This window comes from Myzus persicae, unplaced genomic scaffold (assembly GCF_001856785.1).
Source record: "Myzus persicae strain clone G006 unplaced genomic scaffold, MPER_G0061.0, whole genome shotgun sequence".
In the NCBI taxonomy this organism is placed as follows: domain Eukaryota; kingdom Metazoa; phylum Arthropoda; class Insecta; order Hemiptera; family Aphididae; genus Myzus; species Myzus persicae.
In genome coordinates, this window is record NW_019100869.1 from 99246 (window position 1) to 125173 (window position 25928).

A 25928-nucleotide genomic window follows, 5' to 3' on the forward strand; every position below is an offset into this window, starting at 1 on the left:
GAATTTTTTATCGATATTTATAAAAAAAAATTTTTAAATGTCAAATACCTATAAATAGTTCGAAAAGAGTAAATATTCTAAAAATAATACCATGTATAGTGCCAACATAAATATTCGGTGACAATTTTAAGCATCTACGGTTCTTAGATTTTCAATTACAAGTCACTTACAACCAAGTAAGAAAACCGATTTTGTTAACACACCTCATCGTTAAAGAATGCATTTATTGTTCCTCTCAGAATCTAAACATGAATAGTAGTACAGAATGGTTTTGAGCAAATAAAATAGTTAAGTTTCGAGTGAATACGTGTTCTTACTTATGCTTGTCTGTTGATGTTTTATTTGATTTACATGAATATTACGTCATCTTAAGAGTAGTATGTGTGATAAATTAACAACACATTTAGATTAGTACTGTACTATTATATCATATACCAAACTGTTCTTAAGACAAAAATAGCCCACACAAACCCATCGTCATATCAAACTTTCCCCCTATTTTATCAACTTTACCTCGTTTCAGAATCGTATTATGATTAATTTTATTATATTTAATAGTTTATTTGTATATAATATTATATAAAGTTTATATTGTTATGTTTATCTTTTCATATAATTTCCGATGATTCACATTGCAGACAATGAAATATTTAACAATTAATAATTACTCTTCACAATATATAACTCGTATGGGTGTTCGTACATTTTACTGTATTATAAAGAATATTATAAATTATAATATAGGTAGCTTATTTATAGAGAAATATATAGAAAAACCTTTGTTTTTCATAGTTAGTAAAGATATTGGAAATTAAATAGTTAGTTTTTCTTTTGTTCATATTTTTTTTTATTAATTCTACAAAGACGTAACTTATAGTATAGTAACTAGGTAATAGGTATAGTACATGTATTTTGTTAAAGATGTATTATCAGTTTTGATTTTTGTTTATGGCCAAGTAACACGCACGGCGTGGAGGTTTTTATATTTAACCTTTTTCAAGTTTGTTGCCTTTAGCGTAGGTAGTGTTAATTTCTCAACAAACAATTCAGTGTCGGAATAAATATCCGCTTCGACATAATTATCTCATCCGCCAGCTTAACCCTAACGCCACCGTCTTATATGCCTAGTTAATACACCCCAAGACTGTATTCACTGTTTACTGTCCCCCGTGCCGCTATTCATCTTACAATCCATGGTGTTATACTTTACTTTCACAAAGAACTTCCGCAAATATGGCCGCCGAATAAACAAAATCAATTCCCGCAACGTATTTTGCCTTATAACATTACATACCTGATCTACCTACGCAAATCAAACGTATGTGTAAACGATGATAAGTCTGACCACGATGCCGCTTAGTTTTAATATAGCGATAATAATATTAAACAGATAATTCAGTCGTTACTGAAACGGGTTATTGCACAGTATAATATTACACATTGTTATTCGTTCGAAATTGGTTTATTTTTTTTTTGTATTATTAAAAAAAAATTCATACCTATGATCATGTTTAAATGATTAGCTGTTGAGCTTTATTTCAACATTGTGGTGGTGAAAGTCGTTAGCAGTTAACTATTTAAATAATAATATTACAATGTTAAAAAATTGTAGCCATTTTTTTTTGTTTTCTCGATTAATTTAAAAATAGGCAATGGTAAATTTTTTGTACAAAGTATAAATACAAATTGGTACTAGACATTTTTATTGAAGTTGATTATTGCGATTTTTTTTTTAAATAAGTGTCTCCAGACATAAAATTTGATAAAAAAAACTACACATCATTGTAAAACCAATACATTCATTACTTCGCTCAGAATTAAAAATAAATCATCACATTTTGATGGCTTTTTTCACCAAACAATTAATATCTGTTAAGTATATTATTAATGTAATGATAACAGATTATTATAAGGAAAATAAAACGTTCGGTTACAGGATAAATTTAAAAAACGTAGAGTGAGGCACCAATAATAAAGAATCTAAAATGGCAAGACGTTATTTAGTAAAATATTGTAAGGGGAGAGAGTTGAGAAAAAATTTAATATTTCTATGGAAATGGAAAACAATAAGTTTAGAGTTTAGGAAGAAGAAATGAAACGAGAAGAACAAATAGGTAAATATTAAAAAATAAGGAAATCAGAGAGAAATGGTAAAAAAAACCTGATGGATTAATGTACTATAGATATCAAGATTAGAGATTTACAGATATTATGTAGTATTTCACTTGTGTTATTATTATATAAAAAATGTATGTCACTCATTAATATTGTTATTAAAAAAAGAAAACAATATTTTTCACTTATAATTATAATTATATATTTATTATTAAATGGGAAGATGTAATAATAACAGATTATTATTATGATATTAGTATTATAAATTATTACTACTATTACGTAATTTGAAGTTATGTTAATACTTCGTAAAACATAAACACATTAGAACCTTATCATATGGATATGTTTTGTACAATTGTATTCAGTATGTAAGGACTTTAAGTAACACATGCTCAGTAATATTTTAAATACCTACTTTAATAAATGTTTCTTAATAATATGTACTAAGTATATTTAATTAATTTATAATATACTCAAGTATAACAATTATATTCACTCACCACATAATTATTTATGTTATTGTTGAGAAAACAGTAATTTGTACACACATGCAAAGTAGTATTCATGAATTTCAATTTTGTTTTCTTATGTATTGTTTATTTAATGCAAAATGTGATGAGACCTTGGTATTATATTGTTATTATTATTAAATAACGAGAAAGATCTATAAAATGCACACATATCAAAAAATAAACTAGTCTTAGTATGTATAATAGATGTATGGATTCAAGATCCAATAATTTAAATGAAAACATTTTAATTATGCTAAGTGCTGACCTAATAAAAGATTCAATTAATATTAGAAACAAAATAATATGATTTAAGTTTGAGAAGTTCGGGGGTTCTACAGGAGCTTGAGTTTTCCATTTTAATCTTTATCATAAATTGTTTGAAAGTTATAATTCATCATATTTTGTTCAATTTAAAAGCCCATTGGCTTAATTACCCACCTAATTTGTTATTTTTTGAGGGGGTATTTTATTCACTTCCCAAAAAAGTGACCACTTCATTTTTATAAATTGTACTATTAGCCCTCGCGAATGGTTTGTGGCATGATTAACAGTCTGGCGAATACGGTTTTTCTGTATAGGTGACTATTGTAGTACCTATCTGGTATAACGTTGTTTATTATACACAAGGAATGAGAATATTACGATCCCAACAATCAACAACAAAAAAAATCATCTATCCGCACCGTTACCTTTTCTTCAATAGAATTTATAAAAGCCCAAGGACCTTGTATTCATCGACGATATTTTCGTTCTCTTTTGAAAATATTATAATCCATTATAATCTATTCTTCGAAGACATATCTACTAGAACTCGAATTTTAGGTTTTTATATTATTAATATTTCTTTGAATATCGATAAACAATTTTATGATACCTAAGTAAATTTTAATTAAATTTGCATTGTATTTGTTAATTGTCCAATAAATAAATAGATACAATTAACATGGGTACTTTTCCTATTGATAAAATAATAACATAGGTATTTACAAAGTATGAGACAACTATTTTTAACTTAAGTCTTAAAGTAAATGTTTCTGCGATATTAATTTTTGTGTGTACAACATCATCCATAAACTATTTATGTATCAAAACAATTATACTTTTTTCAAATTGTTATACATATTTGGTATATTTTTTAACTTACAATTTAAAAATTGAATTCAAATTTAAATAAAAATTATTTTTTTTACTTTTGTGAAATCTTATCAGAAAATTTAAATCGATCAATCAAACATGACCGACGGATTTCTATTACCCAAGTCCCCTTTAAAACGTTTCTCCTTTTATTTAGAATATGTATGTGTATATAACGCCGATCATCAATCTAGTTTCCCAAAACTTGACTACAAAACACCGTTTAAATTTTTCAAACTTTAAGATTTCTTGTAGCTATTGCACATGGACTATGAAGGGTTCTTATTTTTCTTCGTCAACCGAAGACTAGAATACTACACATCAGTATATGGCTGCAGAGAATGCAAATGGGAGATAATATATACATTATTTTCATTATGCTCTTTATTTAGTGGCTATCGATAAAACATTTTCTAAAATGAACGTGGTTGAATAATAGAACGAAGAAAAGTTATTCGGTTATTATACTTTCACCATCGAATAAGGCAATAAAGTTATAGTTAATTTCATTGTGAACATTTTTCCATGCCTTGCTCCAAAGTAATAATAGTTAATCATTATTTTACTATATTCAATATAAATTACAAATATGACCAAGTATAACCAAGAAAATATATTCAATGCAATGGCAATTCATTTTCTGTTACACCGCTATGATGATATGCAAACGAATATTAAGGAATCACATAAGAAATAAGTTTAATTTATAACATACATCAATATTGAAAATAATAAAATGTATTCATAAATACTAATAGAATGATGAAGTTTTTTTTCCAGCTATAAAAAAAAAATACCACAAATAAAATCTTTATTCTTCTAGACATAAGTAAAATGGATAACTAAACATTTTTTTGTGTTAGAATATTAGATTAAAATGTTTTAAATATACATAACTATATATGAAAATATACCTAAGTAAAGTATTGTCATTGGGGTACTACTTTTGTCACGTATACATCTGCTTGTGCACACTTATTGTTATAAATTAATTACAGATGTTTGTTTTTTAAATATAGTTGAAAAACTACATATATATTTATAAACACTATTGTCTATATTTTATCATATTTTGTTTTGAAAAGTCTGAAAAATAAAAAGGAAACCACATATTTTTTTCTTTTTAATTAAATTAAATTTTGTATAAAATATCCTTTGGTTTTTAACTCTTTTTTAACTTACCTATTTAAAATGTTTATTATTATTTTTAATACAACGATGTTATCATAATGATTATGTATTTTTTTTTTGATATTGTTTAAAATAAATTAATAGTTTTAAAGATAATAAATAATGTAAATAGTGAGATGTATACGTGTAGTTTTAGTTATTTATTAGATTAAAAACTAAATGTATTCATTTCAAAACTTAATATAGATACAATTTTTATTACAATAATACCACAAATATAAAAATATATCGATCCTAACTTTTACATATTATGGTGTATATACCTACATAAGTAAATTCAATGAGACAGATAATCTATATGTTGATGAATATTAGTAAAATAGTCAATAAGCTCATATGAAATTATAAAATATTGAAATACAAAAATGATTGTATAGATGAGAAGTATATCCAAGTATATATCCCTGACATGTGTAAATCTATTTAATGCAGTTAATATGTAACGAAGAACTTTGTACTATCCGTTACGTATCAATAAATTAGGTAACTTCAGGTCAGATTTGACATATTTATTATTAAATACTACAACAATTATCAGTGCCTAACTGACTACATCAATATTACTATATATTTTATAGATTAATAAATTATACTTTATTTTAAATATTATATTATACTTTGAAGCATGATAGACAAGTTAAACCAATTAACTGACTTCTAAAATATTTATGTTATAAAGTATTGTTTAATGTATGTACAGATTAGTAATGAAATTCCTGTTTGATGGAAATCAGAATTTAGGTACTATCATGTCTAAATACAATAAAATAATACACATTAAAATGCATAAAAGTTTTTAAAATTACCAGTTGTTTTAGTAGGTATTATAAATAGTCCCAATATTATACTTGATTTATTACACCAAAAATCTACGGCACCGATAATCTTATTCTCTATACCCACTATCACATAAATTCTTTAAAATAATGTTTGTTTTTGTTTCATAAGGTTATGTTTTATAAAAAAAAAGTACAAACCCAAAACAAATGGAAATAGGAAATCTACAACTATAGATAAATTCTTTGAAAGTAAAATCATATAAAACAGCAAATTATGGTTATAAAATAAATAGGTACCTAAACCTTAGTAAACGATTCAAAAGAAAATCGGAAATAAAATTCAATTGGCATTTTAGATATAAACAGATTTTCCATTTGTGTGGTATTATTGACCCAAGTTACAAATTCGATAACAGTTTTGCCTGGACCATTAACTCCAAAAGTATTATCAAAAATGAGAAAACCATTAGGTTGGTATATAAAAAGTAAATAAAAATTGTTCTAAAAGTATGCGTTAATTATTTCGAAAACAAAACATTCGATTTAGTAATAATAATACGATTTTACATTAATTTTGATTGAACAAATTTTCCTTTTCATTGTTTTTATTTTGAGTGTCAATCTTTTAATATTATATGGATTATTTTTTTTTAATTATTCAATTCTATTATATTATCTCAACATTAATTGTGTACATGCAAATTCTTCTTCGGTATTTTCAAAGTAATCCGACCGACCTACTACAGCTATTTAGAAATACAATGTCAAAAACTGAAGTGGATACGCACTCAGGTCCGATTTGTGATCAATGATCATACATGTAGGGGACCAACATCTTTGGATGACCTGATAATTAGACATTGAATGGAGTTCATTGAAAAATTTACTCACGTAAAAAAATAAAATCGTCCAATTCAAACAGACAAGTTTCACGTATGCAAATATATATTAAATTTAATATTAAAATAAATTGCATTATAATTATATTTCAATTATACTTAATAAAGTAATCCGTTTATAACTGTTTGCGATCGATGTATTCATAAAACAATAAATATTATAATGATAGGGTGTTGGTAATATCGGTACCTACCTGCATAACAAATAAAATGATTAAATTCTCTTATTAACTTTTGTGATCATTATAAGATTGAATATATCTACCTACTTATAAATGTATGATAATAGTCTTTAAAAATGGTTTTACAACAATTTAAAAATATATAATATTAATTTTCTAGAAATAATATTATTATACTCAGACAATTTTCGTAAATTATAAAATGGCAAAATAAAAATAAAAATCATAAACATTTTTAAACCATGGTAGCTTCCATGATATTTTCTTCCACACCTATAATTCGTAAATAAAATAAAATTACCCAAATTTTAGTAGTTTGAACTTTTATTTCGATGCATTCAACATTTAACAATCAAAGCACATCTGCTAAATAGGTTACAAAAATCTGGCTATATGAAAATATGTTCCTTAAATATACTTAATGTTTAATACATTTATAATTAAAGAATAATGAATGTAAGATAGACGAATCACCTTTTAAATATATAGTATTATAATTTATAATTTATAATAGATTACCGTAGTTTCACAATTGTCAATCATTGTCAAAACCTAATGTGCCTAATCATTGCCAAAAGCAAATATTATTCCAGAAAATCTTCATGTAATTTATTTGAAGTATGGAATATATCGGCAAGTTTGGGACTTTAATTTATTAGTTTTATTTTTAAACAGTGAAATATTACAAATGTCGTTTTTTCTTTCTATGGATACAATTTCAAAAAAGTACTTGTTAGTTTTAAGATACGTAAAAATGATTTATCTTAATCTAAATACCATTTTGTAATAATTCAAATATTTTTTAAATTAACGTTTATTTTTAATTTAATACTGTAATGACTCGAAAAATAATTATACATTTACAAAAGTGGGATTAAGTTCTTTCCAATTCTAAAGAATAAACTTGAGTGTTTTCCGCTTGAAATAGCAGCTTAGTTTTCTATGTAATACAAATATGAATATGGTTTTCTTTTAATTTATATTTACAAAAAATAGTAAGCCAGTAGAGTATATTAAAGTAAAATTTAATAGAGTTTGCTTCAGAATAAGTAATGAACCTTAGCTATGAGTCATGACATAATGTTGTAACTACCATGTATGATGTTCAAAACATTTTAGATCTACATTATGAATTACAGTATGTATTATACCCATTTCACATTATTTATGGTATTATTTATAAATCAAGAGAAACTATATTACCACATGACATTAAATGAAAATACATTTATTTTAAATAAATTGCAAAAATATTAAATATATTTTGCATCATCAATATCATTGCAACATCAAAGATTGATTTTCAAAAAATCTTTTACTGAATAAATATCACAAATTAATTACCTATATAGTTATTTAAAAGAGAATACGGGACAAGACATTTTAAAATTTGTAGACAGCAAATACTATGAAACGAGATAAGCTAAAAGTGTTAACATCATTGATTTATAGATGGTGATTATTGAGCTTATGGTCTATGGATAATAAATATACACGCCTTGAAAATTATTAAACCAATAAAATCACATTATTTCATTTGAACTTTAGACATTTTTCAACATTTGTTTAAAGCACGTAACCTATTCTGACAGTCAAGATCCAATGAGTGCCGTTAGAACGGACCTATAGTGATAATCCTATTAAAACATTGCTTTAGTTACTCTTGACACCTGTCTTTTCCATCCATTAGAACATCAAATGGCTTAATACAAATGGAAAAAATCTAATAGAATCCATATTGACAGAATATTTAGTATTAACTACTCATAGTATTTATTATTAAGATTAAACAAATTGTCATAAACAATAATGTTAAAATTTGTATTTTTTAAACTAATAACAAAATAGTATAAGTTGTAACTAACCATACTAACAATAATGAACATCATAAAATATTTGAAAACTATAGAAACACTAAATTATAAATATTGTTCAAAAAATGCATTAAATAATAAATTGTCAACATTGCCATAATATTAAAAATATCGTACCACACTAAAATAAATTACCAATATAGATAATACATATTATTAAGTATTGAGTATTATAAGTCAAGTACCTCAATACTTAATAAATTGTCAAAATAATATGTACGAGTAAATGTTACACGTTTGTTACTGACGATTCCATCTGGATAGAGAACAAAACAAAATACATTGGAAAGTTCAACTTTAATGTTGCTTTATTTAAAATTTTCTATGTTCGAACTGAAATACGTGCACTATGAATACTATAATAATTTAGTGAAATTATTATTCTACACCAAAATTAAGTTCAACCTTAACAATATTTGTAATTTATTTTTAATTTACAATGTTAATCGTTTTCAAATGATTATTACCTTGTATAACTTATGTATCTGAACGTATCTTCAACATAATTTTACTATAAAGTTATCGGTTATCAGTTAATACCGTAAATTACCCAAGTAGATTTATGACAAAGTTCAGATCTCTGACTAATGGTCACAGTAATATATTTTGTTTATCATACCTAAGTACTTAAATATCATTTATATCGAATTTAGTTTCAGTTGACATTGTATTATACAACTAGCTATATAACCGGACTTCGCACTAGAAAAATGAACAAACATAAAATATGGCGTTGTATCAGTTTATCTCGGTTTTAGTTAACCTAACCTACATAATAAGTCCACGTGTAAATCGGCATCGGAGTACATCGCTTTTTAAACTAATTCAATCAATCTGTCTTCTAAGATTCTAGAATGTTTTCTATATTTTTAGTATATCTCTAAAAATGATGTTTTAATATGGAGTTAATATCGGTCGAGTTATTTTTGAGTCTTTTGCCTTTTGATGTATCTACCTACATTTGAATAACAAACAATTCGTTATACATTATATTATTTTGTTAAAAAAAAATTCATAGCAACGTAATCTATTGATGTTTTGTGTTGCGAATCTTGTTTATAAATAAAAAAAATGTTCAATTTTAATGATCCACAACAACATTTATGTTTGGGGCTCACATTGTGAGACACCCTATGATAACCTATAGGGGTTGAAGCTAGGGAACTCCCTGGGTCTCGAGGTATATGTGTGTAAAATTTGATGTCAATTGGCTTAGTAGTTACGAGTTTTCAAGTCTACGATGTACATTAATATTTATACATATAGAAGATTGACAGTACAAGGAATAGCACTACCTATTGTAAATGTCGAATAACACTATTCTCGATGTCGTTATTCAGTAAATTGCACATCAACGGCATTTGGAAAACAAAAATGTTTAACATAATATATCATATATTTCAATATTCAGACTGTAATAATTAGTTTTTTATATCATGTAAATAATTTAGAGTTAAACTCTTTGTTGCTAATGGCCATAGTTGCCGAGGCTTAATTCAAATAAAAAATTTTAAAAACTAGTATTTTTATTTGTTAAAATAATATTTAACCGGTTCTGAATTGTACTCAATACCTACATCTTAAAATTATGTTCTTAAAGAATCTAAATAATTTACTTACAAATTTCAAGACCAATTGATGTTGTTTTAAACGTGTCATGTTTTTTTTTATAAAATCTGAGTTTAAGTGATTTACTGTCTAGTGCTTATATTTTATATCACACAAGTTGATATAGGACCTATTCTGATTGCTTTAAAAAATGTATTTTTAACTATAGGTATTAATGTTTCCCACCTTCAAAGTTGTTATTGTCAATTTTCCAAAACGTTCAATGTTCTCCAATACTCCTACACACAAATTAAAAGACCCATACTCTTCACCTTTCGACAGTAATTTTGTTATAAGTATAATTGAATCGATTTGATAGTGTACAGTAGTATATCATAAAATTACTGGTGTGATTTCTATTCTAATAAGAAATAAATTCTAGATTTTATTGCAATCAGAAATATTGTTATTTTACAAAATTAAGAATAACAACTATGTAGGTAGGTAAGTAGAACAGATGATTTGATTCTAAAGTGTTCTAAAATGTTAGGTAATAATAGAACCCGGAGTAATAATGATTAGTATAGAATATACATAGAATTATGAATTATTAGAACATAAACAAATATATCTGTACATTTTCGTTATCATTTTCAATGTCAATGAACATTTAAAAAAATTGTTCCCATAGATTTTATAATCATATATTTTTTTAAAGTTGTAGACTATTTGTTAACTAAACACAAAACACTTACCGACAATTTAGTATTGCAACAATTAATAATAGTCTGTTTATTATCACTATCATTATTATAATAAAATAGTTATCACAGTGCTTATTTTTTATTATTACCATAAATGCGTAATATTACAAATTTGTAACACTATTACATACTAAACGCACCAAAGTTAGAAACGTGACTACAGCCTATATTTACCTCTACCGGTATTCATGTACTTAACTCTTCCGAAATACCACGTTTTCAAAATGAATATAGTTCTGTATTTATTATAATAATAATTATGAATAGGTAATGTTCATGATTTTTACTTTTATTTGTATTGATGATTTAATAAGACAAATAGGTAAATGATGTTAGGTAGGTATTCACATAATATTTATCATAAACATTCAGTAAAACAAATATGCATGTAAATAATATATAAATATAAATTTTCAAATGACATAAAGTTGAGTACAATTATGAAAGTGTTAAAATGCTGTTGCATACTTATAGTGCTTTGTTGTCCTAATGTAGGACGTGTAGGTACACTTGTGTTATAAGCAGTTACCTACAACGATGGCAATATGCGTTTAGATAATATTTAAATTATAGTAAGAACATATAATTATGACAAAAAATTACTCTATACTTCATTTGAATTCAATCAAATAACATTCTGTGCTTCTTGTTTTTTCGAATAAGTATAATATATGTTTGTACTACAAATTTTGCTATCAATCATATACCATTAATTAGTACAAATATTATTAAGATTATTATTTTAGGTGAGATTATTTTTACTTTTTACATTATTTTTTACTCGATAAAGAAACCATAATAAACTGTTAACACTCATATTATATATAACTATACAATAATATAAGACACTTATCCCTGATGACTAATGTTCTAATAAAATGATTGATAATTGGATATAATTTAATGTTTTTTTAATATTTTTTGTTTATAAGTAGAGTTAGGGCGTAGGAGCCTATTAATCTTACAATTGTATGTGCGTATTTTTTAAAATTCAGTCGTTACTATTTATGCTTCGAGTACACGCGCCACAGTGACCCACCCAACTCTCAAAATGTATCATTTTTTTATTTTTATTATTTTAAACACACACCTAAACTTAAATCACTGATCGTTTAAAAAAATATTACAAACATGTCCGATCAGATTTTAAGTATTTATACATTAAACAAATGTTTTTACACTTACCTAACGAGGGTTAAACTTCTACATAATGAGCGGCTTTGTATACAAATTAAGCATGGATAATTATCCAACAATGATCTTTGTTTAGGCACCAAATGAGTCGACAGAAATTTCCTAGAACATAACAATGTCAAGTAAAATATACAAACTTTAAATAATATGTAAAGCTATACAATTATATTTAATCATTTCGTTTTATTAATATTAAGGTATTAACTTATTTTGATGAGTTTTATGCATGTAGAGTTCATGAATCTATCATTATTCTTTATCAATAATATGCATTTTAGCTATTAAAAGAAAAGAAATTATGAAACAATACATTTTTAAAAAAAGTATAATACATTTACATTTTTGTTTGTGACTTGTAATACGTTATTAGTTTTTATAAATTAACTAATTTAACTTAATTTTCATAATTTAACAATATTTAACAATGATGAAGGAAAATAAAAATTTACGTTTACACAATTTGTTATAACATCATCAAAATTGACGTGTACATTCAAACAAATTAACTAAATATTTTAATAACTACCTAGGTACCTAATTATAAATGTTTTCAATATTTTCATCGTAATGTTATATTGAAGTACCCATCCATTTATTTTTAATATTATGTAGAATGTAAGGAAAATAAAAGCCATATAATTGTTGAAAAACATTATATGAATATTGAATAATGTATTTTTTTTTTTAATTTAAATTTATTACTTTATTATTATTATTTTTTTTATTACTATTATTATTTATAATTAATAGTCTTTGTTACAAGCTTACTAAATTTGGATTATAAAAATATAAATAAAAAGCATTGTAATAATCGCTACGATTATCATTGAAATGTTTAAGCATATTTAATTATATTCCTTATAATACATTTTTGTACAAGTTTTTATGATTATTATAATTATTTTTAATATGGAACTCAAAAAAAAATATTAGGTGTGTAATAATTCATAACTTGTATATTATATGTAATTTTAGTATGGACACCTACACAAAATATGAATGATAAATTAGGTACTGTGTTTTAAATCCGAAAAAAAATATTTTCTTAATATTATCTTCACAGTCTAACAAGCAATAATATAATTATTAATGCCTATGTTCTATACACATTTTATTATTTGAATTACAATAGTATAGTCCTTCTTTCGAAAAAATATTTTATTATACATTCAATAGTCATTACGATAATAACATGTCTCGGGAAAAACGGTAATTTCTTAAACTAATGCTTATTCAACTATAACATGATAACTAATATTAGTATAGTTAATATAGATATGAACCATCTAGAACATACACTTCAGATCCTGTGGATAACTATTTTATGGACAACTTGGGGCCATAGGGTACTATTTTACTCAAGATTTAATTTCATTGTTGAAATTACAGGCAAAATGTGAAATGGTCTGTTCTCAAAACCAGTCGTATACCTATAGTGTGTAACAGTTTAACAAAATTTGCAACTCTCGAATTTGTAGGCCTATGAATAATGATAGACTATTACCATCAAACAACATTGCAACATACATGTCTACTGTTTGCTTTTAGATTCTAATCGGAGCAATGAAGGTATTGATTTTATAATGATGTAATGATTGTAATGATTGTAAAAATTTTAAAATTAAAATTTGTTATTTATAAATAGAACCATAACATCTTAATACAATCTGAGATACTAAGAATTATGATAATGATAGTTAGAGTACAAAAACCACTTTAAGAATGATTATTTTATACTTTTTCATTTGTATATAATTCTGCTATATGGTCACAACTTACAGTTCACAGAAGCATGTAAACAATACTGTTGTCTCAGAAAAAAAATCAATGCAATAAAAAGGAGCCAAAGTTTTACATTAATATTCTAAAGTAAAGTTATTTGAATACTTTACATTTATTATATATATGTTACATAAAAAGTATTTTATTTTTATTCAAATATATAAATATTAATTATTATAATATTTAACTACCTACTTAATTTATAATTGTGATACATAATATTATATTGTGTTCACATGAAGCGAATCGTCTTCATGAACAAAACTATTTATGTCAACAAGTTATACTTTCACGAAACTGTGCAATAAAAAACGTGACTATACATTATTATATTATCATATTATTTTAATATATTTTAGACTCTGAGCGGATAGTGATGAACGTATTGATTTTACAATGATACGTGTGTTTTTTTTTCTCTGTCATCACCTTTTGGGGCAGTAAAAGTACTTCGATTTTCTTCAACATCTATTTCTGGTAGAAAAGTGAATCTAGTTGGTACTTTGGAGGATCAAAAGTAAAAAAAATATGATAGTTATAATAGTTTTCAAAAGTGGCAAGAAGAACAAACAAAAATTAAGGAAAAACCTAGAGGAGTTTTTGACAAAATTGATTTTGGTTTTTGATGTAACTCTAGAAAAAATATACCGCAGATACATGAAATCTTCACTGAATATTGATATCCGTGTTTTCTATTTACCATACAATTTTCAAAATATTTTGACTTGTATTGAACTATTTATAGGCATTTTAAATGATCGATTATTATTAGTTTTTATTAAATTAATGTAGATAAAAAATTGTTCGCTCTTTCAAAAAACATGAAAATGTAAAACAAAGATTCTCGTTAGTTGATGTTTTTAAAAAAATAGGGGTGTAAACCAACAATAATTTTTTATGAGCGTTTGAAGTTAGGATTTTAACAAGATTCGTCAATATCATCAAAATGTTGCAAAGTATCTTAAGTTAGAAATTTACAAAAAAATTATTAAGAAAATGTTATTTTTATATTTAAGATTTTAAAATGTATTGCAAGATTCCTTATAAGTTAGTCTACCTTTATCAATAAAAAAACTTCTACCGAAAAATCAAATTAAATTTTTATGATCATTTGAAGTTGAAATTTTTACAACGCTGGATATTTACTCTTATTTTAATTTACACAATATGTTTATTTTATCCGTTCATATTCTTGATACAATTTTTAAAATATTTTAATTCGTTTTGGGCTATTTACAGACATTTTTCAACCATCAATTTTCTTAGTTAAATATCAATAAAATTATATTTGTTTTGTCAAAAAGTGTGAAAATTTAATAAAAAAACTTCTAATATATATTTACAATATCGGTTAAAAATGAAATGATAATACCTCGGTATGATTTTATCTTATAAGCATTTAAAGTTCAAATTTTCACAAATTATTTTGTAGTTAAATATTTATAAAATATTCAACTTTCATAGCTCAGGATCAAAAATTAAAAACAAAGTTGCACACAAGTAGTTTATTTTGCCTACAAAAAATCTAAAAGATATATAAAAGTTTCTTATCATATTATTTTATGTTCATATTTAGACGAAATTACATATTTTTAAATGACCAAGAATAATGATTTCTGTGTTATTTCGTTTTAATTTAAAAATATTATTCTTGGGTAACTACTTTAAACTTTTAAGAGTTTACTGTTATATTTTATACACACAATGACTTTTAAAATACATTTTTTTGGCAAAAATGAATTTAGTCTGTTGTACTAATGTTTAGTAATAAAATAAATTATTTCAACAGTTTAACCACAATAATATTAGCAAATATACTAAATTACTCAGTATTATTAAACTCGAATGATTTTTTATGTATAAAAATTAATGTTTATATAAACATTTTCGCTCGGTCAAAAAACTTGAAACGGTAATACCCGGTTCCTCGTAAGTTGCTGTTAGTGAAAATTAAAAAAAAAGTTGAGAGTAAATGCACAATATTTTTTTATAAGCATCTGAATTTCAAATTTATATCATTGAATTCAAATTTAACACCATCCATTACAGTGACTCACTTGTAACCTACTGTACAGCAGAGAGATATCCACTTGCCCGCTTATTTAAAAAAAAAATTATCTAGGTACTATTGTTCCTTATTTATAGAAAATATCAAAAAAAAATACACACGAAAAGTAAAAAAAAACCTTGACATTTTTTTATGATTAATATAAATATTTTTAAATGCTTCTTACAAATTATAATATTTTTAATCTCTAAAGCAGTAGTTTTCAAACTTTTATTATACATAGCACACCGTACACTTCAAAAAATGTTCACGGCACACTGACCTTTATTTTAGATGAACAATTCAATGCAATCCGTAATTTATGGAAAAACCGCTGCACACTTAGCGGATACTCGCGGCACCTAATTTGAAAACCACTGCTCTACCGATATTGCATCAGCTATTATAAAACTTTATTAGTTTTATATTTTATATTTTAGGACTTTGATCTTATTAGTCGTGTCGATTTGATAAAGTTCTTTCGAAAATCTGGCGTGGGTGATCCTATGATTACTTGGTTTTCATCTTATCTCATGGATAGGAAACAATTCGTCCAACTGCATATCGTAAAATCTGAAGTTGTTGACATTCCGCCCGATGTGTTCTAGAGGGGACACCTGTCTTATCTTATTGCATTGTTTGTTAACGGCATCAAAAAAGTCAGTGTCAGCTTCTAATTTTTGCAGATAATATTAAATTATTTTTGTAATCTAATTAAGCCCACGACAACCTGCTCCTCCAAGAATATCGAATTTGGTAGTCATTTGGTCTCACATGTAGAAATTATTCCTCTATTTGTCTTAATCTTCCTCGACTAATTTTTCTAGGGTTATATCTATACCTACTAGTCGATATCTATAATGTTCCCAAGTTTGTTTTATGTCTCATTAAAAAAAAAATTCATAACAAAAAAAATGAAAGATCTTATTATTGGTCATCTGTACAAGGTATTGACAACGCACAATAGGTTAATTCAGAAACTGGCGAAGTGTTGAGCAATAAAAATAGAAGAGCATTGTTACTCATGCAAGTAGGAGTGAAATGAGGTATGAACTCAAGAAAGAGTAAACTTTTCCATAATGTATATATCATATAATAATATATATAAGAACTATTTTTGCATTTTATTTGTCTTCAGATGATTACGACTGTGTAAAATGCTTTTATACTGAGATCATTGACAATAATTTTAAAAAGATCATTGATTTAGCAAGTTGAATAACATGATTGATTTTCAGTTATACCTAAATAGTCACACTGTGATAACACTCAAGGTTTCTGTGTGAAATCAAAAATTATGGTAACATGTTGTATACAAATTTAGGACTATTTAAATGATAAATTGGTACGTTTTGGAAAAAAGTAGTCCTTATTTAATACTCACTAAATCTCATTCTTAGATGAATTTTTCATACTGGTTTTCAATAACTAAAATTATACACTCCACTATATTATAATAACTGAATAAATCCAAAAAGAAACGTTGTAAATACAAGTTCATAACTATGGAGTCATTCTTAAAATGTTTTGAAGATTCTGAAAAACCCGAGAATTCCAAGTTTTCGTGGTAAAAACAACAATTTAGAACAATAATAATTTAGTGAAGTATTTTTTTGTTCCCAATAGCATACTGTAACAAATTATTAGTGCAAAAGAAATATTAATAAAATAAATAAGACTATCAAATAAAATTAATTAAACCTACAAGACCCAGCTATAGTGTAGGTAGTATTATATGTACCCTACGAGCTGGTTCAATAGTAATTCAACAATTTGTAAATTTAACAGTACGATTGATCCGAAATAATATTTTGGTATACTATGACATATAGGTACTCATACTGACGTAATAATATTTGAATGAATGATTGATATTATTGAATAAATGATATATGGAGTGCACAATACCTTTTATATTAAATGAAATAACGTGTTATTTATAGATTGCTATTGGGTTATTGGTTTGGTTGAACCTTTAACGTACTCATAGTTATTACTACATTTTATTAAACACAGTAACGAACAAATTAGTATCTTCATTGAAAAATATTCATTAAATTTTATCATACACAAAATGTGGACAATTTATGTTCATTTTTTAAAAATAAAATCGACTTTAATTGTTAAATGTTAATCATATTAAGAACATTTTGAAAGTCTATTCAAATGAAATGTTCATACAATAACTACATTTTTAAATTACTCACAGACATGCAAATGAATTAATTTTAAAATAAAAATGTGATTGATTATCAATCCATTAATCATAAAATACTATGTAAAAACGATTGATAATCATAATATACAAAAAATAAACCGGTAATAAAAATGTCATACATGTTAGAATAATTTATAACAATATTTCTTATATTATTTGTTATTCATTTTTTTTGTGTTTTTTTTTAAAGTTTTGTTTCAATATCACTATACAGTTTACATATTGGTATATAACTTACATTTATTAGTATTACTAATATTATTTTATGTTTGCAAAGATAGATTTAGTTAATTAAACCAAGGTGCATTACAAGTATTTGTAGTTAATTATAAAACTTTTTTACTATAACTAGTTAGGTTCATTGTTCATAATGTATTATATCATTTTTATATTTTTAATGTTAATGTTTTCAATCAAACATAAATGAAAACTAATAAACAACTTATATTTTAAAAATGTAATTAAACGGATTTTTATAATTATAAATTGTTATTACATCATTAACTCTTAACAGTTTAATTTGGATCAATTTCAAATTCAAATTATGATAAAAAATACTTGCTATATTTCTCATAGACGTATAATAAATTCGATAGAGCTTAAATAAAACAAACATCTGAAAATAATAACAAATACTGCAGTTTCTAACATCAAGTGAAGGTTTTTTATTGTACAATATTCTGAATTGAATAAAGAAACATTTACTCTTTAGATGAACCAAGTCCCATGTGGTAAATAAACGCCCCCATCGAGGTACCAGTCATATTTAAATTGTATATCAAATACTAAAATTTAAACTTTTACATAGCTGAAAAATATGCTTCCATGCAATAAACATCAACTGGTTAGTAAAATATTTTCGTAATAAAAAATATTACACAGGATTATACATAGTTGAACATTTCTTGAATAAAAATATTTTGAATACTTTAATTCTTCTAAACACAGCATCATTGCAGATTTAAATGGACTGTAAAGAATGTATATTAAAAACATTTACAATTTAAAATTAGATATAATTCCACAATTTTACTTCACAATATATAATCTTAGGCCAAATCATATTTTACCAGTTTTTTAGGTCTATGCGTTTATGTTATAATTTTCAAGTAACTATGTGTCTATAGTAGGTACCGTTAATCGTGCAAATGATTATAGTTTCGAGTATGTTTAAACATTTATTAAAGTTTAAATTAATATACATTACTTAAAGAACAATTTAATTGTATTACACTTGTACAAAAATGTAAAATTAAAAACAAGAACAAGGTGTAAAAACTAATTATAAAACCTATATGGTTCTCTAATTTTATTATAGTTACGAGATAAATATAGCGTTTTATAATAGAAGGGTATCATTGTTGTATCTTTTTTTTTTATTTTTACATTTCACTAGGTATTCAAATAAATAACTAGATACTATTATTACATTAAATATAATAAAATAAACTAAAGATTATATAAAATAATTTATCGGGTAATAAAATATAAATATATTGTGTTTATGTTCGTATTTAAACATAAAAGAGGTTTTAATATTTTTTTTTTTAATTTTACAGTTTAGCTCTTATTTTATCTTCTATAAGAGAAGTGAAAATGTGGAATAGTATAAAATGCAATATCCACAGTTCATTTGACAGGCATGTGTGTTCACGTAGTAAGTCGGTCATAAAAAATGCATTACCTTTGAAACGCGAAAAACCTCGAAGAAAATATGTAATTGTACAAAACCTTAATATTTTATGACACTGCAACCGGTACACAATAAATCAGTCGAAACTAAAAAACTTTTTATAATTTAAATAAAATGTCTACAGAAACCAAATCGCAAATATTTGTTATTAAATTATGGTGAGGTATCTACCTACTCAACGTAATGAAACCTTAATGTGTTGTTGTAAAATTGAATAATTATTTATATTTTAAATCATGGAATTGCGACCTTTACTAGATGTAAAATATCTTATCCAACCAATATAAATTATTATTATGATTTATGACTATAAATATTATTATTGTGGGTGCAGGTGTATTTATGTTTGTATATGTAGCATATAGGTAATATGTATATATTTCAAATGTTAATAATTTATTAATGTAAAAAAAAAATTTTTAAGTTCTGAACACACTGAAACTTAACTTGATATTTCTGTATAATTATCAATTTAGTATTTGCAATAATCAATTTTGGCTATATGATTTGTGTGTGTGCTAGACCATTAATTTCAATATTACATAGTAAATACGTAGATTCTTACGACAGGAAGTTTTACGGTACACAATATTGTAATAATTATTAAAGGGTTGTGAATTATAATCGATACCGAGAATGAAAAATAGAAGAAAAATGAATGATAAGCAATGATTGCAATATAATTTCACAGACGTGGCCGTGGGTTAAAGCCGCTGGGCTGCTCGGGGGTGATTTTAATTACGACGATAAACCCCTTTGGTGGTCGGTTTCCCCAGTGATCGTGGCGAGAATCGGGCGGGATAGCTTTTGTTTTGCCACCAAATTGAATTCCGAACATTATAACGTCCGATGGTGACCTTCCCTCCTCCTACCAACGGTATCCAAGGCTATTGCGTCGCAACGGCGATAACACTGTCACAGACAATATTTTTGTTTTGGGAATACGGTTATTGGTATAGCTTCTGGTTATTGATCTCGCGAGATCCCAATTCAGTATGGCAGACATTTGGATCTACGTCATCATCTTCGTTGAACATCAATAATACGAGATTCATGAACCAGCGACAATGAATTCAGTTACCGTGATCATGATGAAAACAACAATTAGAATATTGACAAGATAATAGCAATTCTATATGGACTCAGTCTATTGGACTGGACAAACACATTTAAAAACTAAAACAGTAAACCTATATAATATGTATATACATAAATACAAATTAACAATGTCATCATTAAACTACCTATTATAAATATTTAACTTTTGTTGATTACAAATGTGTTTGTACAATAGCACAAAACAAATGGCCTTTGTCACTAATACCAAGTTAAAAAATATATATCAGGACATATTATACAGGTAGGCATATATGTTTTAATTGCGTTGGGGTAAATGCGAAAGGTTTGTGGATTTGTCTTGAACATAATATATGTATATAATTTACTGAATTATTGTTTAAATCTCCAAATTCTCTAGACACGTCACGCATATACCTATATGCTCGGTTGGTTATGTTCTTAAGGATTATTATTTTATGTGAATGCTACACATGATTCATTGAGACTTAACCACTAAAAAAAATTAAATAATAATAACTAAGTTATTGGTATAATATTGCCACTGTATATAATGTGCGATAATACCTACTCTGTATGCAATCCAAACAAGGTTTGGGTTTTTTTAAGGCGTCCGATAATCAGAGTAATGTCAAGCGAATATTATTAGAATTGCAAAATATTAAGCGAAATAAAGACAAGGTAATTTTTCCTCGGCATTTGTATTTTAAATATTAATTTCGAGTCGAGTACCTATTATTGAAGGCTTCAGGTGGTTGGAAACGTCACTATAGTACACCCTCCCGACAATGTCATAGCACAACGCAACAGTACTATATACAGGTTATAGCGATCGGAATATTATTGAAATAACAATATCAAATTTCACTTAAGTGCGTTTTATGTCACAGGTGCCGTGAACTGATAATAAACTAATTAACTAACTGCTCGTGTTCACAATGATTGAAACACTAATGTTCCTACATCTCGAATGCGCTCATTGTTTATGAAACGAAAGATGTTTGTTTTTAACACAAAATACTCCTCTCCCCCTTAAAGTTGGATATAATTTCTACTGTCACCTAGAAGATTACCTAAATAATACTTCTATGGTTTCGTAAATGATAAAAATATTATACTTTGCGCTGTTTTCGTCAGTCTTTTTTTGTACGACATTCAAATAACAATAGACATTTATATCAACAAAATTAACTTTGCTTACTTTCTTGCTATTAAATTCCAGTTTAAAACGTATTTTATTTAAAAAAAAAACATATATTTTTAAGGGTTACGTTTATTAGTGAGTGTCCTTATAGATAACAGTAGAGGTGGCGTTCAGTTAAAAGGGTTATAACACTTCCCTTCACAAAAGTTATTAGAGCTTAATTTTATATGAAATATTCCATTTTAATTTATGATGTTTTTCTTAAATTCATTGTATCTTCTTAATACATTTTTGTAATTGGTATTGTACTGATATATTATATTAGATTAATTGATGTCAACTATAAAATTGATGATATAAAATATTTATGATTATAATATATTTTCAATAATTTCAATGTAAGGTTATAATTTTATAAACAATAATACTTAATTGCTATAGCTATACATTTTATAAATTCAAAAATATAATATTTAAAATAAAACACGTAATATCTAAAATTAAGCCAAGAAGTACTAATAGGTACCACGTGTACGATGTTAAAAAGTTACAGACGCGGGAGTCGGCTAAGACCTATTCAGTAACAAATGAAAGTAACACGTTATAATAAAAAATATATTCATCTCCAGTCATCACGAATCCACGTCGTATTAAGTAAGGGATTTTGTAAATTAATCATTTAAGCTTGAACACCTCAAGGATGATTTCACGCATATATTCACAGTAACTTGATTAGCTATCTGTTGAATATAGAAATCACGGAGTTGGTAATTTGATAAAATGTAAATACGGAAATGTCACAGTATTAATATCAGTTTCTATAGGCTATAATTCTTAGCATGGTTTTCACGTGTTCCAAGTATGACTATGATAAAAAATATAAATACGAGTATATTATTATGTTTAATAATCAGCCTTTTATTGGTAGTAAGTTGTTAAGCAAGTAATTAACTAATTAAATATTTATATCCAAACTTAAATCGTAATACAGATTTCCACATATTTCATAGTTTATACCTAAACTGTTTACACATAATAATGTGTATAATATATAATTTAATTATGTTTAAAAATCAGTGTATGTCGTTTTTTTATATAGGTACTAAGTTTTAAGTGTACCTCATCATTGAGTAAGTCTCTGTAACAGATATATTAAATTTGAGTTCAATGATGAATTATTGTGTAAGAAAATGTTTTTGAACGAAGACAGTGTCAGTCTGTATCTGTTTATGATATTTTATTTATTCTAGGTAATACTAGTGAAATATTTTTCTATACGTGATACAGTAGGTTAAACTTATTTTTTCTAAAAATATCGAAAAAGTTATAAATTAATAATTATTATAAATGCTTTTACATTCCAAAAGCAGCGAAGAATGTATTGCTTTTACAATGATGTGGGATTTTTTTTGTGTCTGACATCCGTATATATAGTAGACAAATGTTACGGTATTCAACTTCGATCGTGGTTTCTGATACAAAATTGGACTTAGTAGGCACTTTAAGAAGCCAAAATTAATTTTTAATTATTATCATCTTTTTTTAGAGGTGTAAGATATTTAAGTTTTGGCATATGTCACTACACCACTTCCTTTTTAAACTTCGGTTAGAATTCCATTTGAGAGTAAGAATGGAAAGATCTTTTTTGAGAGGGTTAGGATGAGTTTGGAGTCGTTTATGGAAGCGTGTGTTGAATATATCCGGTTCCTTTTCGACTGTTTGCATATAGATGTCATTATGAAGATTAAGAATTAGAGATTTAGAGCCCGAGCATTGGATAGTCGTCAAAGTGATATATTTTGAAACGTTTGAAATTTGAATTCTATTAGTGTTTTAGATTTTACGGGCCCCATAGTTGAAGGAAATACGTTCAGATCGGTTTGAATAAAGCTTTATAGATTAATAGTGTGGTGTTTAGAATGAGTATTTGGGAGAATGTTGTTAATGGTAATATGCGGTGATAAATGTTTCAAAATAAGTCTTCTAAAATGTTTGATAAGAAGGGCATTAGACTTATTGGTCTAAATGAGGTCGGAGTGACAAGTGGTTTGTCAGGCTTCGCAAAAGTAATTATTTTAGAGAATTTCCATAAGACTATATGTATAAGAGTTTCATTAAATAGAAAAAAATACTTAAATAATAAATATTATTGTGATCAATTAATACAAATTAAAAAGTAATAGAATCATTACACAGTATGAATCCAATCTAAAAGTTCAGTTTATTAATTTCTCAATTAACAATAATATATAAACATAGTAAACTTATAAAAGATTATTATTTTCAAATTTAAATGATCAAATAACTATATAATAAATAGGAACTTTTATAAATTATTATATTAAATTACAAATTCTATTTTATTTTCGCATTAAAATGACATACCAACACGCCCATTTGAATACAAGCCTTTTGTTGATTATTAAACCATTCACAAAAGAAGAAGACTATAAAAAACACATATTTTAGTAATTTCTGAGAAAGCTATAAATTAAAATAATAGATATATGATAAAGTGCGATATGAAATTAATAGATCCCAGAACAATCATAATATCAATACAATTGTTAATAAATAATTTTCAATCTATTTTATCATCTAACTCATTGTTCTAAAAAGTTAATTAATACTGTTTTAGTGTGTGCAATTTTTCATTATTTTATAGATTCTGGATAAAAATTAAAAAAATGTACTAATTTTACATTGAATAAGGTTTCTATTACATCGTGTTATTTATTTATGTAAATTTGTCATTGTAAAGGGTTTATTTTTGATTTTAGAATTATTCAGCAGTTTTAGTTCAAACAACGAAAATAGTTTGAAAAACTTAATGAAACTACGTTTTAACAAAATTTAGAACTCAGTACCAATAGTTGGTTAACATATCTCATCAAATTTATATTTCCTATCTAAATTCGCAACACAAATAAACAATACCTAATATAATTCAGTATATTTTGTTCACTAGTCTCAATGGAATTGAAAATAAATTTAAGAACGAAGTAATAACTTTTAGTTCAATACAAATAAATATAAAATAGACCCACAGGTTAACGATTTAAAAACTATATTTAAAAAACAAAATAGTACATATTGTGTCTCACACTTTCAAGCATGACGTATGTTTACTTAAATATTTTAATATTTTATTCATAAACATGAACATAGTCTTATTTATACTATATTAAATTATTAGATACATTTAATATCTACGACAATTTTAATTTCAGTAGTATTCGTGTTTATTAAATGTATAAAAATTTAATTTTACTTTCGTGCTATCTTTAAAAATTATTAATTTTTAGAAAATATTTTATAGTAGGATAGTTGATACTATGTATAATATTATGCTGCAAAAAAAGTAAATTTATTACATTCATATCAAGAAAATACATGGTAGGTACTCAAGAGTAATATATTTAAAATTATTTATATTTACGTACAATAAATACATATTCAGTAGGTACATTTCGATTTACGTGTATGATTTATATTGGATTAGGACTTAGGAGCAGTATTATACTATACATATATATATATTTAATTTTTGTTTTAATATTTTATAAGGATATAATGAAAAAAAAGGTTTTCCAGGTTTTTTTTATCAATGTTTCAAGTGATAAATGAACAGGGTAAACGATTTCGAGAAACTGAACTTTGTAGTTGAATTAGGCATGTCATCTTGGGTATAATTAATTAATAATAACGGAGCATTACTTACTTTACACTCAAGTTTTTACTGTTTTTAGTATCAAGAGACCCATTAGTAATA

At 25.4% G+C, this 25928-nt stretch overlaps 1 protein-coding gene across 3 annotated transcripts in view; it reads right to left on the bottom strand.

Moving 5' to 3' along the window:
• LOC111026518 (5-hydroxytryptamine receptor 1-like) overlaps positions 1 to 25928 on the bottom strand; it is a 208740-nt gene that overhangs the window by 87477 nt on the left and 95335 nt on the right. For all 3 annotated transcript variants that reach the window (XM_022304615.1, XM_022304616.1, XM_022304617.1), the window contains one exon: positions 12187 to 12297. The gene's annotated coding sequence lies outside the window, so the exon portion shown is untranslated. The remainder of the gene's footprint in view (positions 1 to 12186; positions 12298 to 25928) is intronic.